This window comes from Mustela lutreola, chromosome 11 (assembly GCF_030435805.1).
Source record: "Mustela lutreola isolate mMusLut2 chromosome 11, mMusLut2.pri, whole genome shotgun sequence".
In the NCBI taxonomy this organism is placed as follows: domain Eukaryota; kingdom Metazoa; phylum Chordata; class Mammalia; order Carnivora; family Mustelidae; genus Mustela; species Mustela lutreola.
The window spans coordinates 10,682,542-10,700,789 of NC_081300.1; the positions used below are offsets into that span (position 1 = coordinate 10,682,542).

The 18,248-nt window shown below is 33.3% G+C and overlaps 1 non-coding gene across 1 annotated transcript; it reads left to right on the forward strand.

Moving 5' to 3' along the window:
• Positions 1 to 17,444: 17,444 nt before the first annotated feature.
• On the forward strand, positions 17,445 to 17,550 carry LOC131811965 (U6 spliceosomal RNA). The gene has a single exon (XR_009346204.1). It is a non-coding gene; the product is annotated as a U6 spliceosomal RNA (small nuclear RNA).
• Positions 17,551 to 18,248: the final 698 nt, after the last annotated feature.

Here is an 18,248-nt window from a genome sequence, read left to right on the forward strand (position 1 = left end):
TGCATTTTTTTCTCCTAATCAGATATAATTTCAAACATCACCTCATTCAGGTTCTCCTTACTCCTCCAACCTACTGAGCTGACATTATCCAAACATTCCTTATATCAATTTCATTTAATTTTCTCCATTTTTACAATCTGAAATTATGATCTGTCTCTTTCTCTCTTTCATTCTCTCTTCCTTTCTCTTTTATACAATGTAAAAATGTATAAATGTATGCATCAAATGTATACGTCAGAACATTTGAATACTAATCTGTGTCACCTTGCTTCTTTTTCCTTCCTTCTATTCTCCTTTTCTTTCATTATTCATTCCTTTTCTTTCATTTCTCATTCACCGTGTCAACAAGTAAATATTGAGGACCTACTATTTGCTGTTCAGTGATTTAGATGTTTGAAATAAATCAATGAACAAAACTGATAAAGATCTCTGCTTTCACAGACTTTTCTTTAGAGCTCTATGAAGTTAAAACATTTAGTATGTTAAACTATAATGAGCAGCAGTGAAGGGAAAAAAAAAAAAAAAAAAACTGGAAACAGCTCGCTGATCCTACAGTGGAAAAATATAAGTCGTTGAGGATTTGCATGGAGCCCAGTGTGGTGATTTACAGGAAGAGTACAAAAATTAATAGTCATCCAGACTGGAAGAACTGTGTGAACAATTTTAAGGATTTTTGTTTTAACCCTGAGAGCATTACAGTTGCACAGTTTTAAATAAATGATTGGCATGATCTAATACAGTTTGAAAGAAGCTTCTGAGATGTGATGTTCAGAATAGACTGTTGGGTGTTAAATGTAAAATCAAACGACCAGTGAGGAGACTTCTGGGGAATTTCAATCAAAAAACTCCTTGGACCAAGAGGCTGCCAGAGTAATTAATATAAGAAATTTCAAAAAAATAAATAAATAAAATAAGAAATTTCAAATACGATTGATAGAAGATACAGAGAATGTATCATATCTTTTCTAAGTAAACATAGTTTTTTTCTATTTGTGCTTTTTATTTAATGTATTGAAATTATCTTCTCACAACTTTTGCGTTTACAATGCTATTTATTTACAAGTATAGTTAGCATAAATTATCTTCTAAATAGACTTTGTATGTGGAAGCAATGTTCTCCACCTGCCCATTTTCTGCATAAATTACTGGCCATAAACTCATTTCCAATTATAAAGGAGAAATTGTGGATCTTGTTTAAAATGCGACAAAAAGGCATAATTTCTCTCTCAAAGATTATTTTACCTATATAATATTTACCTAAACAACACAGAACTTGAATGGAATGAATAACTCCATCTTCATATTTTAAATAATATTGAATAAATTCCCCCTGGGTTTATGATAAATATCATTTTTATTTTTAAGAGAAAAATCAGACTATTTGATGTTGCTTTTTAAGACTGCAGAGTTGAAAAATAAGAGTTGCAAAGAATATATCTGTACAAACCTGACCAATGCATCTGACAGCTTCAATACAGTGCTGCATTCATGATCATTTGGGTATTATTGTTGCTTGTTTATTAGAAATACCTTTTATAGTAAATGTGCCAGTCATCAGGGTTTTGTTAAAATAATTGTTGAATTAGCATATAATGATCACAAGAGACCGTTATAAAATGTCATGAACTATCTGAAAAGAATAAACAAAGGACCAGTACCATACCTCATCATTTGTGGTGTGACTGATAAAATTTTATCACAAACAGCAGCAAAGTGGTTTGCATAAATTTTAAGTCATATGCATAAATAAGAATTCATAATTAAACAGGAAATTTTATAGGTTTTTTGTAATTAATTTGATAAAGGAAAAAATAGTCCAGTTATAATTCAGGTTCACTTTGACATTATGACAATGTTGAGCTACTATTTGTTATGCTTTCACACTTGGCAAAGTGGAGTTGATTGTAGGATTGTGTTTTTGCAAGTATGTACAAGACTTGAATACTAAATTTACATATCCAAGACACATAATATATTTAATATGAAATAATTTGGAATGGCTACAGTATACATAGATTTATTGCAATGCATTTTTAATTAAAGAATTTAAATTTTCACAAAGGTGACTTTAGTGTTTGCAACCCCAATATGTTTAATGTTTCTTCTATTAATGCTATTTAGAATATGCATTTGCCTTTGTTTCAGTAAGCTTTGTTTTTGTAAACAACTCAGCCTTACAGTACATAATTCAACTTTTGAGACAGATGCCATTTAGAATATTTTGTTTCCCATTGAGAAATATACTAACAAAATTATGATTTTTATTTACATTGCATTCTGATACATTATGAGTTATTTAAATGTATTTTAATTTTTATAACCATATCTATTTTTTATGTTCTGATATGAAAATGGCTCTTTTCATATACTGCAATTATGAAAATGTTAATACATGAACTATAAGCATATACATGCTATGCTGTGTATATTAACTACCTAGACTTGGTTCATTCTAAGAAATATTAGCAAATAATGCAGACATTATTACTATGCCTTTGAAAATGTGTATAATTTGCATGCAGTTCCTTTTTGGCCAAATATATGTGAAAAATCGGTTCCTTTCTGTCAAGTTCTAAGATAGCCTATCTACTTCAAAATTGTATTTAGAAGTACTTATCATAAAATCATGTGTCTCGGGGTCCTTGGATGGCTCAGTCAGTGTCAGTGTCTCTTGATTTGGGCTCAGATCATGATCTCAGGGTCTTGAGATCAAGCCCCATATTGGGCTCCAGGCTCGGTGGGGGGTCTGCTTCTCCCCCTTTCCCTCTCTCCCTCTGCTCCTCTCCCTGCTTGCAACTTCTCTCTCTCTAGAATAAAGAAATCAATCTTTAAAGCAAAATCGTGTATCTAATCATATATTATATGATGTATTATATATATCATGCTAGTTAGAAAATAAAGGGAAAGGGGGACTTACGTATAAAGAGAAGTTAGAACAAGTGAAATCTGTTTTTGAAAACTCTGAGCATTGTAATTACATAGAAGTTGGTAGTTCACGTATAATGAGTTTGTACTATTAAAAGTATAAAGTTTGTTTAAAATTGTTTTTATAATAAATAAATCAGGCACATATATATGTGAGAATGTATATTTTAATGATAGGGGGTTTTTTTGTTTGTTTTTTGGTTTTTGGGTTTTTTTAGACTTTATTTATTCAAAGAGAAAGAATGTGTGTGCGTGTGCAAGTATGGGTAGGGACAGAAGGAGAAGGAGAGAGAGAATCTAAAGCCGACCATGGCTAGCCTGCCCAGCAGGACATGGGGCTCAATCTCAAGACCCTGAGACCATGACCTGAATAAAAATCAAGCACCGGATGCTCAACTGACTGAGCCCACAAGATGCCTCTTCAGACATAGGTTTTAATGCATTTCACATGGGCATATGTTATCTTAGAATCTATTTCTGTGTACTGAGGCTAAACTCGCATGCAAACATTGATAATGCAATATAAAACACACGACGAGCATCGGAGTGAAAGACGATAAAGAGAATGCTAAGGGATCAGATATGATGGGGTAGAGGTAGAAATAGGAATATTTTTTTCGTTGTCAACAGCTATTTTCTTTTATTTTTTATTATTTTATTTTTAAAAGGGAAGCAGACTCCCCACTGAGCAGAGAGCCTGACATGGGGCTTGATCTCAGGACCCCAAGATCATGACCCGAGCTGAAGGCAAAGGCTTTAACCCACTGAGCCACCCAGGTGCCCCTGTCAACAGCTATTTTCTTACTAAATGGCAAAACCATTCTTTCCTTTGTTCGTATATTTAACATAGAGACATTGCACATGTGGTTAAGGATGGAGCAGTGACCAAGCTGATGCGAAGCCAGCTTTCACAGACACTGCAGTCGAACATGACATCAAATAAATATGGGGCGGGGGGCAGGAAGCAGTGTAATGAGGATAGAAATAGGAGTTATTCTCCAAGGATATGAATAGCAGACGAGGAACACTCTGGTTATTTTTAGTTCCTCAAATAATGAAATTACAATTATATAGCAATTATTTGAACATGCTTAGTAAATGATTCAGAAGGATGAATCTAATAACGCACTTTGTCTGTTACATTAAATCTCAGTTCACTCGTTCTAGCTTAATGCATCTTTCTTTTTTTTTAAATTTTTTAAAGATTTTTTATTTACTTATTTGACAGAGAGATCACAAGTAGGTTGAGAGGCAGGTAGAGAGAGAGGGGGAAGCAGGCTCCCCGCCGAGCAGAGAGCCCAATGCAGGGCTCGATCCCAGGACCCTGAGATCACGAACCAGCGGAAGACAGAGGCTTAACCCACTGAGCCACCCAGGTGCCCCTTAATGTGTCTTTCTATAGGTGCCTCTTTCCACAAACTTACATAAGTAGATATTCCCAAAAGAAAAATGTAATACTGTGTCATTAACATATATGATGTACTACATAATATGTGTAGATCTCTCACATCAACAGATTTTATGATTCAGAATAAATATAAATATATGCTATATACATCAAGATTCAGAATATAGATACATGTGTATAATACATATATACAGTATACATATGTAATGCACACATAATATATATATTATATATATTATATATAATATATAAGTATGTGTATGTATTATATACATATAATGTATATATAATTATATTATATATAATATAATGTATTATATATAATAATGTATTATATATATAATGTATATGTAATACATATAAGGTAAATGTATATGTATATATAATACATATAAGGTATATACATACCTTATACATACCTTATATATATACATATATATGTATATAAGGTATATACATACCTTATATGTATATATAATACATATACATGTATATATGTACATATAATATATAGTATATATAATACATATGAGGTATATATGTAATGTATATATGCACATACATGTGTATGCACATATATATGCATACATATACATGTATATGTATATACACACACATACATATAATGTACATATACATTATATATGTACATACATATACATACATATAATGTATATATCATACATATAAGGTAAATATGTAATGTATATATGTGCATACGTATATTTTTTCCTGAATCTTAAAAATTGCTATATAGTATTAAGAATATGGGTATATTCTAATTGCACTGGATAATTTTTTCCAGTTGTACTGTTTGTAAAAATGGAACGGCTTATTTCAATAAGGACATGTCCATATCTTATACAGTGGTGGTCGAGCAGAACTTTGTTTATAAAATGTTTTAATGTTTATATTTTTTTAATAAAGAAGGAAACGCTTTCATCCAAGAATCTTATCTTTATAGTATTAAAAAATGATCTTAGAACAAAAGGCATGTATTGCTTCATTTGGAAATGGATTTCAGTTAAGAAATAACATCGTATGTATCACTATGACTAATGATTTTCCTAATATTTTGACTATCATAGAGGTGTAGATTACAAGTCATTAGCATATTGTATTCTTTCTAAAATGTTTAATGTAAAGCCTTCTTTATTTATACATATATATTGAGGAATATTCAAATGCTTTATTATTGGTATTTAAAACTGTAACATATGAAGAGTAAAAATTTTAAAAGGGGAATATGTGAATTATATACTGTTTTCCCATAAATTCCATACAGGGTCCCACTAGAGAGGACTTACCAACATATTGAACCTATTCTTGATCATTTGCGTTCAAGATGGAGACTCTTCCAGGGCATAACTATATTTGTAGGGTTTTGTTGTTGTTGTTGTGTATCTGGTTTTTTGTTTTGTTTTTTCGTTAAGGCTTTTAGAGAAATCACAAAGTCCTCCTGACTAGGGAAAGAAAACAATATTGATGTTAAATAAACAGACTTTTTTTTTTAACCTATTGAGTTAGACGCTTCACATCCATCTGTATTCATGCGCATACTCTGTTGCCTTCTACATAGAGATGTAGATATTTTGATGTAGTGGCAAGACCCATGGATTTCTTTTCATTTACATTTTAAGATGTAAACCACAATGCCCTCATTTTATGTGCACCTACATTCACTACAAACCTTACTTGTAATATGTCAGAAGACTCCTGAGGAGTGTCCTTGAACTTCTCTAAACAGGGCCCAGTGGCATCCAAAATGGTACTGCCCACATTAAAATGTAAATGAGCCCGCGGTAACTGCAACAAGATCATTTTATACAGGTGTTTAAATATAACAAGACCTTAAAATCGATCCTTCAGGGATATCACATGTACCAAAGTTGCTGAATTGCATCTCGGCATAATGCTTCCTATATACATGGTTTTATTGCTCTTGTGTGATACTCACTGAACTCTTCAAAAAATATTCTGTTAAATTAAACAAAAGGGCATCTTACCAAAGCCCAAATGAGTATCTATCTCAGCCCGCTTCAAAATGAGCAAATATAATTTTGAGTAATACTGTTTTACTTGACATTTGATTCGTATTTATTGAACAATTATAATAGTCATAAAATAAACATGTTTTCTACCTTAGAACAATTTATATTTATGAAAGAAAAGATTAACATGTGGCATGTAGTTTTTCTGGCTAAGGGGAGTATTTTATCTTTTTTGTTATCTTATTGTTATTTTATTTATTTCTGATTCATTTAATATGTGGTCACATTGTATGAGCCTCATTGTCATATGTCACTACCAAGGTGAAATAAATGATCTCCTGGCAGTGTTATTTCTAGTGCATATTCATAATGCATGTCGCATAAAGCACTTCCTAATCTTTTAAATCAGCTCCTCTACAGGCACAATAAATGTAAATGCAGTCAACCTCAAATAAGATCTCGTTTCCAATGAATATAAGAAAAATAACTTTTGCAAACTGGGTTACTTTATTATCAGGGAGAATGAATGAACCTTATTTTCCCTCTAAATAAAGCCTGGGAAAGGCAAATGATGACAGAGGATGCCCAGGTAAAATAAAAGAGATTTATTCTCTAATAGTTGATATATCACATTTAAAATGCTCATGCATTTCTGGGTCTTGTTACCTTATAAATGTCAAAGAAAGAAAAATAGAAAGTGCCTCTGAATTAGCAGCGCCTCTATTAACTAGAGGTAAAAAATGATAACAAACAAAACAAAATGCTCGTTTTATTAAGCCCGTCATAGTGTATATTTACAGACTTAATTAGCTCTTTATTAATATATTTTTAAAGTTTCATTCAAAAATTGATGTTTTTAATTAAATATATACCTCTAAGAAACAATCTAAGGCTTTATAAAAGGTAGAAAATAAATATCAATAAATTCTTATCCTACTTTGTCTATCATCTACCTGTCATTTATTTCCATTATTTATCTACCCATATCTATCCAATTAACTATCCATCCATCCATTTATTTCCTTTGTTTCTGTAGTATTCCAGAATTATTCTTTAAGCAGGGGCTAGTTAAAATGACTGTTTCCTGATCTCTGGGATAACGAGATGCATTAAGGAACAATACCACACTGATGGGAATATTTAAATACACCTTTTAACTTATTCATCAGTATCATACTAATAGTCAATCCCTCCTTTTATTAAACCTCAGGCCAATTTCTTATCTTTTTCTTCTTCTTTGTCTTCTTCTTCTTCTTCTTTTTTTTTTTTTCCCTTAACAGAGCTATTGCTATGCTTAGTAATATTCTCAGAATGAAAAGTCAGAAGCAGTAGGGATAACGTAGTTTGGCACTGATCTGATTTGTCCCCTTTAGAATTACAGCACCTGCCTTAACACTATGACCCCCTCCCCAACTCAGCCATAATTGGCAGGGGGTTTATAGACTTTGAGATAATATTCCTTCCCTCGGGTATTCATAAAGTATTCCAAGTATTCCTAAGAACCATTAAAATAAGTAATTCAAGCCACGTGGTGAACTTTATCTGTTCCAAACTCAGGGACTCTTTGAGGGGCTGTCCGACTTCTCGATGGGCGGTCTCTGGGCACTGGCTTCCCACAGCCAGCACAGCCTGTACTAAAGTCCCAGGCTGAAGCCCCTGCTTCTGTCGTTGATGTGCTGAACTCTACCCAGGCTGTGCCAAGGCTTTGGGCATTTCTATGGCTGGATTTATATAAACACAGACATGTATAACTTTAGTCTTGGCCATATTTAAGGGTTTAGATTAGATATTCAGGGAAAAAAAAATAATAGTTCAATGTCTGACTCTGTAGCCTTTCAAGAAAACTCCTGAAATGTATGCTGACAAATAATACTATATGATATGGTATCATAGGGGATGGAAGAGACTTAAATTGTACAGGCACGTCCATGTTCCTCCTCGGCAGTGTCATTCAGAGAGAGCCCCCACGAGATAATTACCATGAAATTAGAAAATTCAAACAGGACACGAATTCTCTCCAGAAGAGGAATCTTTCCATGCTGCCTTAAGGGTTCAAGGTCCTAAATCTAAACCTGAACAGATAGCCTTGACGTATATCTGGAAGCAATGGTAGTTGCATAGACTCCTCTTTTATTCCTTGTTTTATATTTGCTGGAATCCAGACGTTCATAAATATTGTGGAAGGGTGTGCTTGTCAAGAATAGAAATAAATAAAAAGAACAACTTTGAGTACAACTTGGAGGAACATATAATCATATACTTGATTTTCCAAGCACTTGACAGTAACAACAACCCTATTAATAATTACACCAGGATTCTTCTGAATTAACCAGGGCCATGAATCCCTAAACATAACTAAGACAAAAAAATTACTTTGTGAGTTCTCTGCTTTGAATCTGCTGGTTTCTTAGCCTCCAGGGTTTTCCTGGGTCTGTTCAACCTGGCTTCTTTCTGTTTTCCCTCCTACCACTTCAGTTCTTTTTAGAGTCTATCATCTTTACTAAATCCAAGTTTACTGGGCTGGGACCCTGACACTATGCACTCATTCTTAATTCTCTCTTAGAACAATGGATCAGATCCTATTTAACTCAAATCCGCTCACTGGTCATTGCCTACTGGGCACCACCAGTTTTGGAGCTCAGTGAAGGAAGACACAGACTCTGCATTTTGTGTTTGTTATTGTATCTGTAGTGCATCTTACAGTGCTTGCTAAGTAGTATGGATTAAGGAAATGAATTAGGGAATGCATGCATGAATGTTAGTGCCTGGTAGTTTTGTCACTTGCCATGCTCAATCTGTGCATCCTCTGTTACATCAGATCTCCTTTGAACACCGTGTTTGTATGAATCAGTCAATTTGTTTTCACTTTCAATATCTAAGATTTGCCATCAGCTACCAGTCTGTGATTATTTAATGTATGACCTTATAATTCTCTACTCCATTGGATGTTTTGGATATTGCTCAACCTGACATAGAGGAACATATTTTATGTCTGAGATCAGAGAAAATCTATGAGCTCCCATAGAAATGGGAATAAGGACAACATGGTAACTCACCATGTAAACATCTTGTTTTTATTTGAAACATCGCTTGGTAGGAACAATTTTCAGCATCTTGATGTAACATTTTCTTATCGACTTTCTATTTTAATTCTATATGTTGTTACTCTGCCATTTTATCGTTCTGTTCATGCATTTATTTTATGGCTTGTTCACATTTAAACAACTTTAAATTATCTGTGGATATAGCAGTGCATATAAAATGGAAAGTGTCTCATAATGTCTCGCATACAGTAAGTACACAATAGATGCTAGCTTCATTCTTTCCCTTCCCTTCCTATTGCTTTCACTAAAAATCTTCCTCAGAAAATATTCCCAGCTTGTTGCCTGGACCTCTTCATATGAACATGACCCGAAATGTCTCATTTCTGCCCATATATTGGCCATATCTTTCCCTTGACGTTTTAGTTTGGTGAATTAAAGGTTTCCGAGGTATTAGGATGAACTAAAGTATGTGACAAAATGATCTTTCTTTGTCCATGAATATAATTATAACAAAAGCTAATTAATGGCAGAAAATCAGTAACAAAAATGCTTACTTTTGAATTACCAGGCCAGATGCATCATGCCTTAGAAGTCTGGGAAAATATTGGTTTGCTTTGCTGTGCATTCCCACTGGCGATGCTCTGGCTTCTGTTGATGAAGTCCATGGCTAGTAGGTCTGTTCTCTCAAGCTGCTTGAAAATCTATGTATGAGGGACCCCTGGGTGGCTCAGTTGATTAAGCATCCGACTCTTAATTTAGGTTTAGGTCATTATCTTGAGGTTGTGGGATCAAGCCCCGCATGGGGCTCTGCACTGGGTGGGAGTTTTCTTGAGATTCTTTCCCACTCCCTCTGCTCACTCTCTCTCTTGCTTTCTCAAAGAATAAATAAATCCAAAAAAAAAAAAAAAAAAAAAGTCCATGTGTGGTACTTGAGCTGCTACCATGGCTGCCCTTCATTTCTCACTGGTTTTAGTAAAGTCCTCCTTCTCCCAGCCCCATTCGCAGTGTCATATTACGTCACACCTTGGCCACTCTAGGGAAAAACCTACAAGTTATCAGTCCAGAGAAAAGTGTTCTGCACCATCCAGTGTGAGCTCACAGAAGTCCCTGCTTGCTTTTCCCTTACATGGAATCTTATTAGAGACAGCAAGGGTTGCTTTCTCTTTGACTGGAGAGCCTTCCCTCAACTCCTCCTGGATGCACTGGGGAATGCAGGCAGTTTCGGAGATGGGCTGAAGTTTTCCTAAGTGGAAGTTAGAGAAATACAGAGCACGCATGCTCACCTCACCTTTTCTCACCAAAATATCTGTTCTCTTCTCACTCCATTTTTCACGATCTTCCCAGAAACATCTGCAGTAAGGAGAAGCCAAGACATGGATGTCTAAAGCTTGCCTTTTTTTTTTTTTTTTAAGTTTTGATCATTCTGCAGGATAAAGGAAATCCTAATTCTTTGTTTTAAATAAGTGGACACTTATTTTATATATCATTTTAACTTTTTTATTCATGTCTTAAACTCTCGGTTTTTAGTATACCAGATTTCAAGATTTGTTTTATAAGATGTAAAGTTTAACATGGAGTAAGATATACAGATCTCAAACGTACAGTATGAAGAGCATTAATTTTTCTATCACCCCAGAAGGCTCCTGAATGCCATTTTCCACTAAAACCTCCATGGCTTTCCATGTACGGGTAGTTGGTCCCTTGTCATTGCTGAGTAGAACTCCACTACCTGGGTATGCTGCAATTTGTTTCTCTGTTTTCCAGCTGATGGACGTTTGATTGGTTTCCAGTTTGAACTTGTTGTCAGCAAAGTTACTATAACAATCGCATTACATGGTTTGTGTGGACATGTGTTTTTCTTGTCTTGAATAGATGCCTACAATGAAGAATTATTTGGCCATATGGTATGCATATGTTTAAATACGTAAAAACCAAAACAAAAAAATGAACAAAAACAACCAAAACCCTCCCAAATGTTTTCTTTCCCCAAAGTCGCTTTATAGTTTTCCACAGCAGGCAACAATGTGAGGAAATTCCAGTTGCTCAGCGTTCTTTCCAAAGCATCATAGTTGGAGTACATTTAATCTTAACCAGTCTAGTAGACATATACTGGTATTTCTTTGCAGTTCCTGATAATGGTTTCAAGCAACATTTTTGGGGGGGAGAAGGACTTACAGATCATTTGTCTCCTTTTGTAAAGTGTACAGGAATGCACCCATTTTTAATTGGATAGGACTTCTGTGTGTATTCTGGATCTGAGAACGTTATGATACACATGTATTCCCATTTTTCTCTCCAGTTTATGACTTGCAAATAATTTTTAATAATACTTTAGATGAGTAGATTTTTAATTTTGATGAAATCCAGTTTATCAGTCTTTTTTCTTGCAATTAGTTTTGTTGGGGTCCTTCTTAAGAACCTTTATCTCCCATTATTACAAGATTTCTCATGTGTATTTTCTCCAGCAGTTTTAGGTTTCAAATTTTGTATGCAGGGCTATGAGTAATTCTGATTTAATTATGACAAGAGTTAAGGTCAAGGTTTATTTATTTCCATTCATATATCCAGTTGTGCCCAGATAGTTTTTGAAGTCTTTTATTTCTTAATGAATTACAAGTTCATTAATTATAAATTAATCAACCGAGATTATATATGTAATTTATTTATATTACATATAATTTATTTCCAAATATAATATGTCTTTATATATTACATATTTCTACCTATGTATATACAATCTATTTCTTGAGACTGTATTTTGTTCCTTTGATCTATTTACTAATCCCTTCAAAATTATCACACCAAATTACTGTCTCAGTTACTATAGATCAATAATTAATCTTGAAATCTATATTTTAAGTTTTACAAGCTTATTCTTCAATACTTTTCTTGACTATCCTAGGTCCTTTGACTTTGGATTTCCATGTAAATTTTACACTCAATTTATACACACCAGAAAAAGCTGATGGGGGCACCTGGGTGGCTCAGTGGGTTAAAGCCTCTGTATTCCGCTCAGGTCAAGATCCCAGGGTCCTGGGATCAGCCTCTGCATTGGGCTCTCTGCTCAGCAGGGAGCCTGCTTCCCTTCCTCTCTCTGCCTGCCTCTCTGTCTACTTGTAATCCCTGTCTGTCAAATAAATAAATAAAATCTTAAAAAAAAAAAGAAAAAAGGAAAAGCTGATGGGATTCTGACTGAAATAACATTGAATTTGTAGAGTCTTTTGTGGAAAATTGGATATCTTAATACCAAGTCTGCATGCTAAACATTTTCTGTATCCATTTATTTAATTGGGAATTTTGAAAAATTATCTTAGCAATGATTTTTATTGAATTATTAACATTAATATATTAATATTAAATTTTAAGTTATATTTGACATTTGATGTATAGTAATTCTTGTATCCAATTAATATTGCAGAATAACCAATGACCACAAATTCAGCAACTTAAAAAGAACTCCAGTATTATCTCCCTGTTCTATAAACCAGAAATACAGTACAGTGTGACTGTGTCTTTTTCCCCTTTGGTGGCTTTGCAGCTTTCTCTTTATATTTGGTTTTGTGAAATTTGAGTATGACCTACCTAGGTGTGGTCTTCTTTGTGTTCATCAAGGAATTCTCTGAAGCTCAGTGTATGGAAGAGGAAAAGCCAAGAAAGTGTCGTCTCATTCAGCGTGTTTACTTATCCCATCCTTTTCTTTCTGAATTTGCTTAATTTTAGCACTCTCATTTACTTTTTCTATTTTGTCCAGAGTTTACAATTGCTACACTTAAGAGGTTTTGACCAATAAATACTACCCAGCCATTATCATAACAAGTATTTTCAGCTTCCTCTTTAATATTTAGAATTGTTGGGGTGAAAACAAATTACTTTGCAAAATACTTGAATTTCAAAGCTATCTTTTTTTTGTATTAAATATCCGTCTTGGAAAGTAACAGATAAAAAATTAATGTTTTCTGTCAGACTGTGACAACGCAATTTGGTGATTTCCTGTGATATTAGTTGTTTCTGGTTGAATAGAGGGAAGTAAATCACCCACAAAATATCCAGAAAAAAGTACATTCATTTATTTCAAAGTTTATTTTTATTACACAACAGACGCTTTGTCTATAGGGCAGAATTATCAGTAGCTATTGAGTTAGAAAAACAGTTAAATTATTGGTTTGGATCACTGTATTATAACAATTCACAAATGCATTTGAATTGAAATTATTTTTATAATATTGATATTAATTAAATGATACTACTGTATATTGTTATAACATGTTGATATTATTCACATTTTAAACAAAAGATAACATTATCTTTTATAACCAGTCTCAAGGGGCACCTCAGTGGCTCAGTTGGGTAAGCGTCTGCTTTCCACTCAGGTCATGATCCTGGGGTCCCAGGGTCAGGAGGACTGACCCCTGGGTCGAGCTCCTTGCTCAGCAGAGTCTGCTTCTTCCCCTCCCTCTGTTCCCCCTCCTTGTGTTCTCTTGCACATGCTCTGCTCATTCTCTCAAATAAGTGGACAAAAACTCTTTAAAACAAAACAAAACAAACAAAACCTCAAAAAAAAAAAAAAAAAAAGAAAAGTTTTCTTTCCCTAGATATTACTTTGAGTATAGTAGACAGCAAACCATTTTTTTAAGAGGGGGTCAATTTTGTACTCACATTCAGAACATTATCAGTGTTACTCTCTCTAAACATTTTAAATCAATTTATCATCTTCAGATGATCTCACTCTTCCTCAACTTTCACTTTGTACCTAGTACCAGTCATAATATCTGCTTAAAATATATGAATGGCTATTTTCACTTGGAAAACTTACAACTCTGTCATGTAGAAAGAAATAATTTTAAATTTCACATCAGTTCAGGATGGAAAAGTGGCATCCTCAAAAATAATCTAAGGGGAAATTTTCAATAAAAACATGCAAATATATCTGCTTAAAAACACATATATACAAGTACCACATATAAATACCACATATAAACAAATACAAAAAAACCACAAATAAACAAATAACACAATTCTGAATGTTTGAAGAAGAGTTAAAAAATACACCAAAATAAAATTAGAAATGCATATAAAATATATTAAAAGTAGCAGAAACAAATTGAAAATTTTATTAGTTGATTTCACTTTTGAGTATTTTAAGTTTCTGATATTATAATATAATTATATATATTATATTAAAATATAAATATATTATTGAAAATTTTTATGAGGAAGCATATTTTCTTCATGTCTTTAGACCTAATGATTGACTTATTTAATTCCTTACAATTTTTACATTTTGGTTAACTGTGAGTAGAGATGGAAACAAATGGTTTGGAGAGTAAAGTATCAAATTAAGAATTAAAATCATTTTACTAAAATCAATTCTAGAGTATGGATTAGGTTTGCATATATCACAGACAACATGAACCCACACCTATACACTAATAAATGTATTATTTATTATCATTTCCAAAAATGATTTTACTCTCATGAAAAATAGCATGCTGCAAAATCAAATGCTAATCGTTCAGAAAAGTATCATTGATTTTAATAATTTTTTAATATGAGCTATCATTTTTGCAAAGAAATTATAATTTTTGTCCATTCAAATAACACTTGAAACAAAATGAAAATATTTTTAACATTTTCCTAGCACTGATAAACTACCAGAAAAATACTGATTTGAAATAATATTATTAAAATGATGTTAATAAAATGGTTCTTATTCATACTCAACTTGGAAAAAAAAAACTTACCATCTTTTTTGTCCTCACCCCCAAAATATTAGAATCTATAAAAGCATAATAGTTATGTTTCCTTTATTTGATTTCTCCTCATATATCTATGGTTTGTAATGGTTTTAATGATCTGTAGATAGGATTTTCCCAACAGGTAATAATGCCTGTAAAAATTGCCATTTTTATAGATTAAAATTTTTTTTTTTCTGCCAGGAAATAATCAATGCTAGGTCATCATTATTTAAATAAGTAGATGATTATATAGCTAAAGGGAGAAATAGGATATATGTGGAAAATTTTACTTTTTTAATAATTGAAGGATATTTTCTTCAACTAATACAGATGCTTTTTATTTGTCACCTCTTTATTGAAAGTACATTAGCCTAAGTTCACTGCTGAGTATATACCTAATGGAAGGAATAAATCTTTGAACACCACTGAGAGTACAAATTTGGCTGTGACCTGTGCAACATCTTAAGGTTAATGGATGGAAAAGTTATAAGTCAATACTAAACTTCTGTCCTTGACTTTTTCAGAAACATGGGTTTTATAGTAAAAACTGATTATATCTCTATTGTATTTACTGTTACATCTTTGTCAAAGTATTTCACAATTTGGGTAATAAAATTATTTTTCTATATAGATTAGATAATATAAATTTTATAGTCATCTTTGAATTATGTTAATTATACAGAATCTCATGTATTTCCTTGAAATAAAAGCTCAATAGATGTTATCTTTCCCTTTTTTTTCTATCAGACTAATGGTCCCAATGTCTCCATTACTAATATTGACACCTAGTGCGCATAATTTAAAAATAATGTTTATAATATAGGTATTTTGTGATGGTAAGGACTTTATGTTTTTAGATATACTGATTGTCTTTGACTTTTTAATAATTATTTGTTGGTGGAGGAAATGAAAAATATAGATTGATGTTACGTAATTATTTAAATGTAAAGACAAAGATTTATAGGCTATTATATACTAAATGTTTGTGTGTCCCCAAAATTCACATGTTGAAATTTTAACCCTCCATGTGATGGTATTTGGAGATAGGGCCTTTGGGAAGTGATTAGGTCATGCATATGGAGTCATGAAATGGATTGGCCTTACAAGAGGAAACACAAGAGAGCTTCTTTCTTTTCTGTGTTGTCTACCATCTAATCTTTACAGCCAGGAGGCACCATATACAAACAAGAAAGTGAGCTCTTATCAATGTGCAGGTATTAGGAGGTGGAGCATCTGGAAGGTGCTTAGGTCATAAGAATGGAACTTTCACAAATGAGATTAGTGTCATTTCCTGGTGACCCCAGAGAAATCCGTCATCTCATGTAAGGACATGTAAGTCTACGATGTAAGCCTACCATGTAAGGACACTAGGAGAGAGCAACTATCTACGTACCAGAAAGCAAGCTTACAGGACATCAGATCTGATGATGCCTTTATCTTTGACTTTCCAACCTTCAAAACTGTGAGAAATAAGTGTTAGTTAAGCCACCCAGTCTATGGTATTTTTGTTATGGAAGCCAGAACTAAGACAGAAATGCTATCAAAAATTAGTACCAGGAGTGAGTGTTCTTTAAGGAGAGATCTCTATTTGGGCTCCATACTAAAGCATGCTTTGGACAGATCATGTGTACCAGTGCATTCAGAGAAGGAAGAATTACAATCACGTTTTAGGACTTGGGGCTTCTACCCTATGAAATATCATGGTATAAACTTGGCAGCTTCAGCAAACAGAGTTGGCATCCAAGTACAATACTCATGTGAATATCTTGAAAGAGAATTCTCATTTTTGCTTTTCAGCTTTCTTCTAACCATTGTCCTATAGGTGCTAAAATTAGCCCATAATACTTAATTAAAATGAACTTTGAATCTATGCTCTAGTATAAAAATAGTTACCCAAGTGACCCTGTGTTGAGCAGCAATGGGAAAGCTGAGGTAATGAGTTTCCCACTTAACCTTTTTCCACATGAAAAACTCTATTTTCATTTCTGTGTACTCTGACATTCTTCATAAGGTTATTCATAGAGAAAGACTCAGACGCTACGAAAAAAAAAGTTAAAAGCTACTGTTTTAAAACATCGACTAAAACAGTTTATGAAAGTACATAGACCAAACAACTTGATAGCTACTGAAATAATCAAAGAGAACTGCTTTATCCTCATATTTTAAGATGCCTCCATTGTTATTACACCATTTCAAAAGAAAATGTTTTCAAATTTTTCATTCCAAAATTGGAAAATTATTTACGTTTTGTAGGAGTTTCCATCATGACCAAATACTATGATTATTAAATCGAGCCATCTACAGTTGCCATTTTTATAGATTAAAAATTATAGAATGTTGAGTGCTTGCTTCAGCAACACATACACTAAAATCGGAACAATACAAGAAAATTAGCATGGCCTGTAGGCAAAGATGGCATGCAAATTCAGGAAGTGTTCCATATTTTTTTAAAAGAAAAAAAATGATACAATGTTGATAATCTTCTATGACTTCTTCTGCTGTGCTCCACCGTGTTCCAGAACAGGGAGGTATGCATGCACGGAAAGGAAACATTTCAAACTGAATGGTGGGGCACATACACAGATAGGAGGCAATAGCACCGTAGCTACCCTTTAATACAGTTTCTTAAATAGGAGAATGGGAGAAAGAGAGAGACAGACCGAGACAGACAGACAGGCCAGTTTGACTTTCACAGAGGTTTAGAAGAAAACAGTTTTGGGTAGGATGTAAGCCAGGCTGAAAGTTCCTTGGAGGCTGACACAGAAAGTAAACTGGATGTGGTTGGAGAGAGAGAGAACTGGTGGAAACTTCTTGACACAGACACAGGTCCTGAACATATATGGATTTTATTTTGTATGTGCGCACATACATACTTTGGAGAATTAAAAGTAAGAGAGGTATGTGGCTGCGTATAAATTCATAGAGAAGCTGGGTATTCATTATCACCTTAATTTATAAACTTGTCAGCGACATAAATGAGGCAATTAGCCAGAGACATATCATAGACTCATCTCTGAGATAGAGGTCAGAGGAAATACTTTCTTCAAATTCTTTATCTTTAGGGGCTTGGTGCACATTAAAACACCGTGTCATTTTTATCTCCTTTTTATGACATTGAAGCCCATCTCTATTAAGAGTCTTTAAA